The following is an 8992-nucleotide window of genomic DNA, read 5'->3' as shown; positions in this document are numbered from 1 at the left end:
AAATAGGCTGTGGATTTTCTAATGCACATAGTTTTTTGTAATATTTTCAACGCAGCAATTCAGATCACTCATGAGAACTTTACAAACCTATTTCAGGAAAAGAAATAAAAATTACAGCTTTTGTAAGAGTCTTCCATAATTCAAACAAGAATTTTTAGATTTCCTAGAATTGCTTTTTGGACAAATCCCTATTTGGATACTTTTCATAGATGTGTTCCTAAGAAAGATAATTTCTTTTTCATTTCAAATAAGATGCAATCACAGGACTAAAAGAATTAAAAAATAATTCTTTCCATGCAGTGTTTCAGAACATAGGCAATAAAGTTGTATATGACTGCTGGAGTTTTTCTTTTTTTCTGATCTTTGAACATAATGTTGCTAATATATATATATATATATATATATATCACAGATTAACTAGAATATCCCTGTCTTCGTATTGCATAATGTGCTTGATAATTTGTCTGTAGATTGTCAAAATAGAAACCGCACACACCCTCAAATCCAGCCTTCCAACTTGCAAGGTAACTCCAAATAAAATTAAGTATTTCAGTGCAATTTTGTTTGGAACAGCTATATGGAAGCTGGACAGCCAGGAAAGCTTTCCCTCTCCATTTCTTCCTTTGCCATTCTGTCTTTCCTCAGGAYAGAGTGACTGCTTCTTGTCMAATAATGCCTGCCTCCATTATTTSTCACCAAGAGCAATGGAATGSGTGTTGGCACTGTGTCTTCTCAGACCCTAAAGGATCTACCAATACAGGCTGCTGAAAAGCCATTGTATTTGAAGGAGCATTTAATTTGTGCTTTAGTCTTACCACAGGCTGTAAGTACAGGTGTGGGGATTTTTTAAGGGATCATTTTTAAAGGGGCTGCAGGGTGCACAGTCCTTGCCAGTCAGATAATACTTTGCACACAATGTGTACCCCTGGAAGTCACCACCTCAGTGATTTAGCCTGAGTGCCCTTCTGAARCTGACTGGAATGGATTTACTTGTTTGGGTCCCTAATTGACTTGCCACAAAGCAGTTTTTATCAATCAATGTGCTTTAATTGTTACTTTTGTGACTGTTCCCTGAAGCAAAGGGAGAAAAAGCATTACATAAGTGGTGTGACAGGATTTAAAAGTAATGATCAGACATTGCCAGCACGCTGGCTGGGCAAATGTAAAACTTGAAAATTACTACTGAATCCTTTTGAAAAAATCTGGGTAGATTCAGAATTCTGCCGCTACTCTTAAACTGAACTTGTGGCAAAGATTTTAAATCATCTCTTATRCACAAAAGCAGCTTGGAAAGCATTTGAACTACTCTTTTGCTAAACCCCACCATGTTTGCAAACATAATGCTACAGGAGAATTCTCAAGTAGCAACTGCAGTCCGGTCTTAGGAGCAGCAGACACTGTGCTGGAGGAGGACTTGCTCTCAAGGGCTCTCCACATTTCAGATGCTCCAAAATGTCTAATTTTTCAAAATCTTCTAGTGGAGCAGACTRCACTGTGATTTTAATAACTTCTTTTGATAAGATACTGTACTGTAGTGATAAAATGTCTCAATTAAATTTCTCATCTTTTATAAAAAATGACTGAAATGTAATTCGATACTATAACTGGAAGGTGCTTAGTTGGAAGTGGATTTGGGATGTTCATTAGAGTCAGTGGCTTGGAAGGAGGCATTTAGATCCATTCCATCAGTTTCCATCTCTGCTAATGTTAGAGAAAACCAGTCTAAATAGCTGTCTAGAAAGATTTTCCTTGTGTTGCTGTGCTTTAAATTAGGTGATTATGAAGTTTTCAATGCAGCTAAGWGCCATTTATATTAAACAGAAGTATATCTCATTTTTTCTGAGGCTGCGCTTGAGCTTTTGATTCCAGGTTGATGAATTATTTTAACAGCACTCTGCACATTAACTCACTTCCCACAATGGATGCAAATGATTGAGAGATGGGACACAGCTGGGTAACCTCCTGCTGCAAGGGAGCTGATACTGCAGGGCTGCAAAGCAGAGCGAGTGGATGTGAAAACTSTTCAACTTTTGCCAGACCAGAATCTCTGCAAATATCTTCGTGTATTTCTCACACAGGAGTTCTCAGCCAGTTCCATCTGCTGATAGCTGGTGGCCAGGACCAAAACATTTATAGGCTATTAGGGCCCACAGAAGCTGGAGACCAACAGCTACCTTGAATTGTTCCCTTTTCCTTAACAGCAGGCACTATTTCCATTTAAATTTCTATTAAGCTTTAATTTCTGTGGTTATTTTAGATCTCTGGGTAATTTYCCCTTCCTGCAATGTTGGTTTTGCAGATTCCATGCATTCTGTTCTGCCACAATAGATGCCTGCTGGTACTCAGCTAACTGGTTTGAAGTCAGCTTAGGTTTCTTTCCACCACAGGGCAGTCCCTGGCTGTCACATCCATACTGGCTGCAATATATATGTACTGATAGCTATAGACAAGCTGGCACCGTGCTGTTCTTGTGAGTACCAGCTATACCCAYTGCTAGTTAAACCAGACAAAATTTCTCTTCCATTTGCCTACAGAAAGATTCATTTGTGCTCTCCTTTCACATTTCCCCTGGGAACCTGCTGTTGGATCTCTTTATCCTCCCTTAAAATTTCTCTTTATTTGCTTTTACAGACACTTAACTTTTTTCCCCCTGTAACACTTAGGAGGAGAAAGGTAAAGCTTATGCAAAAGCTCATTCAAGKATGTTGATTTTGAAATCATCTACTTCTTGAGGGGATACCCTAGGCAAATTCCAGGAAAGTTAACCTGTCAAACCTCATTAGCTCTGCTTTTTCARCCCGTGGTACATCTTTCTCTAGTCTCTTCAACATTTATTAACATAATTCACTTCATAATTTTTTTCCTAAATAAAATATRTAGGGCTTGATCTTACACTGAAGCAAAGTGAGTAGCTTGCTTCAGCTGAAAATGCAGCYCCACACACTGACAAAGAACAGATTAGTTTGCAAAGATTTCTACATGCAATATCAGCATTGCAAAAACTTTTACATGCGATATCAACACTGATGAGACATAAGCTAGCTTTGTAATACCTCTGGTCTGTTTGCTCTTTATTCTAGAAAAAAAGAGTTACCGTGAATTAAGACCCTCAAAATCAGAAAATATCAGAATGTTCAGCATGGACTGTATAAACTTTGACATTGCATTGCTGAATATATTATATTTGTWCAGACCATACTTCAGAAATAGAATTATGTAAATAATGCTTCCTATTTTCACACTCTCAGGTACTCTGTCTCTTTGCAACCAACATCCCAGAGCACTATTTTTCTTCCTGTTTCTCATAAGGTCTCTTGCAAATAAATATTCATAGATAGTGAAAATATAAAACAAAGAATTTGCCTATACAAGTACAGAATGTTATAAAACCTCATGAACATTTTCATTCCTGAGTTGAACAAAAAAWTTTTGACTTATGCTCATGAGCTCTCCTTGTAAAATGAACCTCAGAAATCCTTTACTSTTCATAAGGTCTATTAAACAATGAGTGAACTTTACAGAATTTATCTTTATTTAGCTTATCTGTTGTAAAGGCTAAAGCATACATWTTATACATACTGAACTTCTAGTTAATTATTTTTTACATGCATTARCACCAGTTAAATTAATCCACATTAWGTGACAATGATGTTAACACTGTCCTGATTTAGTGGCAGTTTTTATCATTCAGTATGTCTAAGTAGTTTTCCTGGGAGAAATCCTAGGACAACAYATGCTTGCAACAGCAATGGGCAGTTAAATACATTGTACTACAATTATATTTTATATATGTGTGGAGAACTTTTCATCAAAACATTGCATTATGATTGAACACTGWATCATGTTCCTGCCAACAAGTGATGCATCAAATCAGTCTGATTACAGTCAGGATTGAATCAGGAAATGAACTGTCAGAATCAATTGATGGTTATCCTGCTTTTGGAAATTTGTAGTTGCATCACTCAGAAATGGACTTGAAAGTGTGGGCCAATAAATGTGAATGAGCTTCAGAAGATAAAAAAGTCACAATCTCAAACTAAACACAAACTCAGAAATATTGTATTAATTTTTTTTTTACTTTAAWTTAAGATGGTTTTAAATGCATTTTAAGATTAGTAAATCCATCATGTAAATCACCGGTGTAGAAAAGGGAAAAGAAACACTGCAGAAAATGAATAGATCTTGCTTCTCAAATCATCACAAATGGAGATGGGTTCCAGGCTTCTTTGCAATGCAAGATCTAATGATCCCGAATCCTGTTAAAGTCTAAATACTCAGGTACTTGCCAGAGGTCTATGTAATAGCCAAAGAATTAGAATATTGCCAAGAAAGGTTAGAAAGCCTCAATGATTCAAGGTTTTATGGATTTATTACACAAGGAAGGAAATTAAATTTAGACACCAACAGTATGGGGACCTCCTCTCTACTCATTTGTTGCAGCAGAACAGAAATACAAAGATGAGACAGAACTTCCAGTGTGTCTTTGCAGCAGCAATCCCTGCTTCCAGTCTGTTTTCTGCAACTTGGTAGCTTTCTGAAGTGCAGAAAATTTCAATCAGGCCCTTCCAGTTCCTAAAAAGGGTTGCCTCTGGGACGTGTCTGCTGGGATCCCACTTCCTCCAGCAGCCCCTCAGCCCCTGCTGCTCTGGCTCCTGTGTCAGTTCTACCCCTCTTCTCTGCCACATGTGAGCTGCGACCGCTGGAAAGTGCTCCAGTGCCAGTACGACTCTGCTCTTACAAATAAACAAAATTAAAACTTGAGAACAAGCAAGTAAAGMAGATACTGTCCTTCAAGCTGGGTAACTTCTTTCTTTGGGAGTATGACTGGTAGGGGAGATAGTGCTGCATTTTCTGCCATCCAGAAGCTCAGGGGAACCCTCACTTTTTCTCACTTTATCTCACTCTTTCTCACTTTTCCTCACTTTTTCTCACTTTTTCTCAATTTTCTCTTTCCATGAATTTAGTTGTCCCACTCATCCTATCAGCCCTGTATTGTTAACTGGTTTTCCTGCTGAAGTGACTTGCCTTCAGCAAAGGGATTTGTTTGTGTCCACATGGTTGGAGGTTTTCAAGATGCAGTTGRTCAGGGTGCTAGACAATCTCCTCTATGCTCCCTTTCCTCTGAAAGGTTGGACTAGATGAGCTTTGGGGGTCCCTTCCAGCCAAAGCTGTTCTCTAATTGTATGACTTTTTCATGACTTGACTGAKCCAGGAAAGATATGACTCTGAAAAGGAATGATATGGCATCCATGTRCAAAAGTGAGAGCTGAGTTTTAATCTGTGCCACGGAATAGACTCAATAACTGAACCAACTTTCTAATCTACATGAACCTTGCATAAMTGTCATAAATRAACTCTGGAGCAAGAAACAGAAGCTCTCTCCTCCTGCCCAGATGGCAACCCACAACAAGTGGGCTACATCACTGACWCCATCACAGTCCATTCTCCTTCTCTTATTCACCTAAAGCAGGTGTGTTCTCCCTGTCACACAGCACAGAGACCTGTGGGTGCAGTGTTCATCTCAGAGTCATGACATGTGGAGTTGAAAAGTTTCAGAAAGAAGGAGCTCATTTCATCACTAATCATTGAGSTGTCCTGCAAGAAAGAGGCTGCTACTGCATGGTGTGGCAGAAACCCCTCGTTGCTTCTTTGCCTTGGCTGCTGGAAGTTGTTGGAAAGAAAGTTAGAAGAAAGGGAACCTCCATCACGGATCTTGAGGGGTCAGTTGAATGTCTTAAGCAGGGAAGCCACATGGTGAAAGGAAGACATTTTCTCAGAACTCCAGCAGGGATAACATTTCTGGCAAGCCAAGGTCTGCTGTGCAGCCACAAACTTGATGAGGAGGCAGCTCCAGGGACCAGGAAAGTGGTGGAGCCTTCTGTGGTGCTGCAAACATGGAAGCTGCCTTGTGTCACTGAGCCCCTGGATGGTGTTTGGATGGAATGGTCTCATGTTGATCTGAGTGCCTTCAAAAAACAATGATTTATGAATCACCGAAGCACCAAAGAGCAAGCATGGTTCCAGGGGTGAAAAATGGCTACTTTTTGCACCAGACCAGGATTGAAAGGATCTCCTGGTCTAGGAATGATTCCTCTGCATGTCAGCAGTATGCCCAGACCTTCATCTCATGTGTCTTTAAAGCACAGTCATCCACTCCTGTTGGTGCTGGAACATTGTKTCTCCCAGAAGGCAAAGTTGCATGGCAGGAAGGAATTCATGCCCTAGCAGGTAGGACACCTAGCTGGAACCAGAAATTCCTGCAATTTGCTACCTTTTCCTTTGATACWTTTTATGTTAAACACTTGTTGGATAAAAAACCAACCAASCAAAMAAACCATTGCAGAGTGTGCTGGAGGAAAGAGCTCTCCAAACAACATCACATGGCTGAAAATATATGAGTGGAAGAGGAAGGTAGTAAAGCCACCAAGTGTTCAGATGTTAATTTGAACTTTTCAGTACTGGCATCATGAAGCTGCCACTTGTGTTAAGCGATGTCACACTGCTCCCACAGACCAYTGAATATCAGAAAAAATAATCAGCAAAACTAGAGTGTGGGTCTCAAAGACTGTCTATTGGCACCAACATGACAGCTGTCAGGAAAGGGGTTCAGGACTGATGTGCTTGGAGAATATTGCCTTTCCCACTGCTTATAGAATCAGGTTATTTAAAAAACATGGAAAAATGCAAAGCAAAAATAAGATATTGGTGGAAACATTTACTGTTAGATTTTCCCAGATTTGAACCATTACTGAGATGTTTCTATAGGGGGAAACATCTGTAAATGGACATTTCAAATGACAAAATGAACATTGCAACAGGATTCACTGATTGTCACAGCAGATAGATCCTAATCCTAAGTGTTTTAGAGTGTAGCACATTTCTGGCACATTTTCCTGTATCTTCATATTCATGAGACAATAGTTATACTAAGCTACTTTTTTTTTTTCTTTTTTTTCAAAAGCAGCATTTTAATGTTTTGTTCCTGAATCTTGATTTAGATGACCTGTTGAGTAATCTGATACTCACACTCACTCTCTAGAAGCTTGTTTGCTACTACGGTGAAAAAATRTGTGCTGGGCTAAGTTCTTCAGTTCTCCAGTTGTCTGAGTGGTTTACATAAAACTGGTGAAATGGGACCAATTTCACATGAAGATCTTTAGCTAAATTATAAGAAGAAAAAATTTGGGTCAAAGTAGAAAGAAGATAAACTTTTGCAAATCACACATAGGACACCAAATTTGCAAAGAGCTCTACTGGCTGCATGCAGTCTTGCTGACTCCAATTGAACTCCTTACAGCATTCCAAGGTAACCACATGCCCAAGGCATTGCTGGACCTAAGTGTTGCTCAATAAATCATCATTCAACACAATTGMCATGACATGACAAGCCTGCAGGAAAAGCACAACTTAAAAAGGAGAAACTCTAGAAGAGAAATGCTTATTTCTTTCAGTGTTAAATTGTTCAGAAGTAATTGAAAGATGCAGGTGTTCTATTTGCATTGAGAAGTAGAAGCATCCACTTCAGCAGAGGATGCAAATACAGTTGTAGTTCAGTAGTTGAAAAGTAACAATGTTGAATTCTCTGCCAAAACTCCTCAAAAGCATGRAAGCATTACTTGGTATTATATATATATATTCTTACATGTATTACTTATATATATTTCTTACATATATATGTAAGAAAGAGTTGGGATTTTTTTTATATGGCTTTTGACCACTGAGCATGGCAAGTGAACCATCCTCCTCTAATCCTCAACCTAAGACAAGAATAAACACTGCTTTCACTAACAAGTGACTGGGGATTTACTTCTTTAAAGCATGACCAAATTATCACATTAGCCTAATATCCATAAACATATCCATAATTATTCATGTCTGCACTTAGCTTTAGGTAGGAGAAAGAAAACTGGAATTAACTCAGTTCAGAGTGAAAAACAGGTAGGGAATAAAATCACGTCACCTGCTCAGGCTGAACAGCAGATTCTGTATCACCAGAAATGTCGTGAGTGATGTGCACAAGTAACCAAGCCATGGGACTGCCAGATTGCTTAGTGTTGCTTGGGATACCACCAAGATTTATAAGTGAGACATCCTCTGCTCATTTCTTGTGCTAACCTAACTCATATAAACTAAGAAACCTGGACTTGGACATGTCCCTGTGAAGAGAGGTTTGAACCTGGCTTACACAGATCATGGAAGATCATTTAACCACAATTATACTGAAATAGACAGAGGGAGGGAGAAATGGAGCAGAGAAGGAGATACTGCAATATTAGCTCTGACACTTCTTTGCTGGGAAAGAAAGGACTGCTCCATTCCTCAGTGCTTGGAAGCAAACCTCAGTGCCTAATTCCAAAGAAAGGTCATGGTTATAATACCAAATGGAGATAAACATCAAGAGTCCTCTGAGGAACAGGACTTAACCCGCAACCTTCCTATTGGCATTGTCTCCCTCTGCATCTCTCTCTTGTGTGGCACGCTGGTTTCTGCAAATCCCCTTCCCAGACTCTTTAGTCTGATTGTGTTTTCTACAAAGAGCCTGCTTCTGCCGAGTTCACAGCTGTGAGCTTCACTGGGCAAAACTGCCTGAGAGCTAAACGCTGCAGTGCTCAACATCCAGGGGCCCTTGTGAATCAAGCCAGAATGYATTGTTTTCAAACAGAAAATCAGAAGGTACGCTCCTTTGTACATATTGAATATTGATCTGATTTCTGAAACTGAAAATGCACAACCTGWTCCTTTCASAAGAAATAYCYGCTCATGAAATACTTATTTTTCTGYAGACCTGAATAAATGAACTGACACCTTCTCTTCAACACCAAGTTTGTGAGAGCAAGGGGATTGTTCCTTTAATTTCTGTGACTTACTAATTACAGAAACACTTCTTTACAAAGTAGATACTTAATTTCAAATGAAAAGGTCTCATAAAAAAAAGAACAAGGTCCTCTCCTCTCCTCTCCTCTCCTCTCCTCTCCTCTCCTCTCCTCTCCTC

Source organism: Malurus melanocephalus, unplaced genomic scaffold, assembly GCF_030028575.1.
Source record: "Malurus melanocephalus ecotype Western Australia unplaced genomic scaffold, MMel_1.1 scaffold_357, whole genome shotgun sequence".
Classification (NCBI taxonomy): domain Eukaryota; kingdom Metazoa; phylum Chordata; class Aves; order Passeriformes; family Maluridae; genus Malurus; species Malurus melanocephalus.
The sequence above is the reverse complement of the archived record's forward strand: the minus strand, read 5'-3'. Positions refer to the sequence as shown.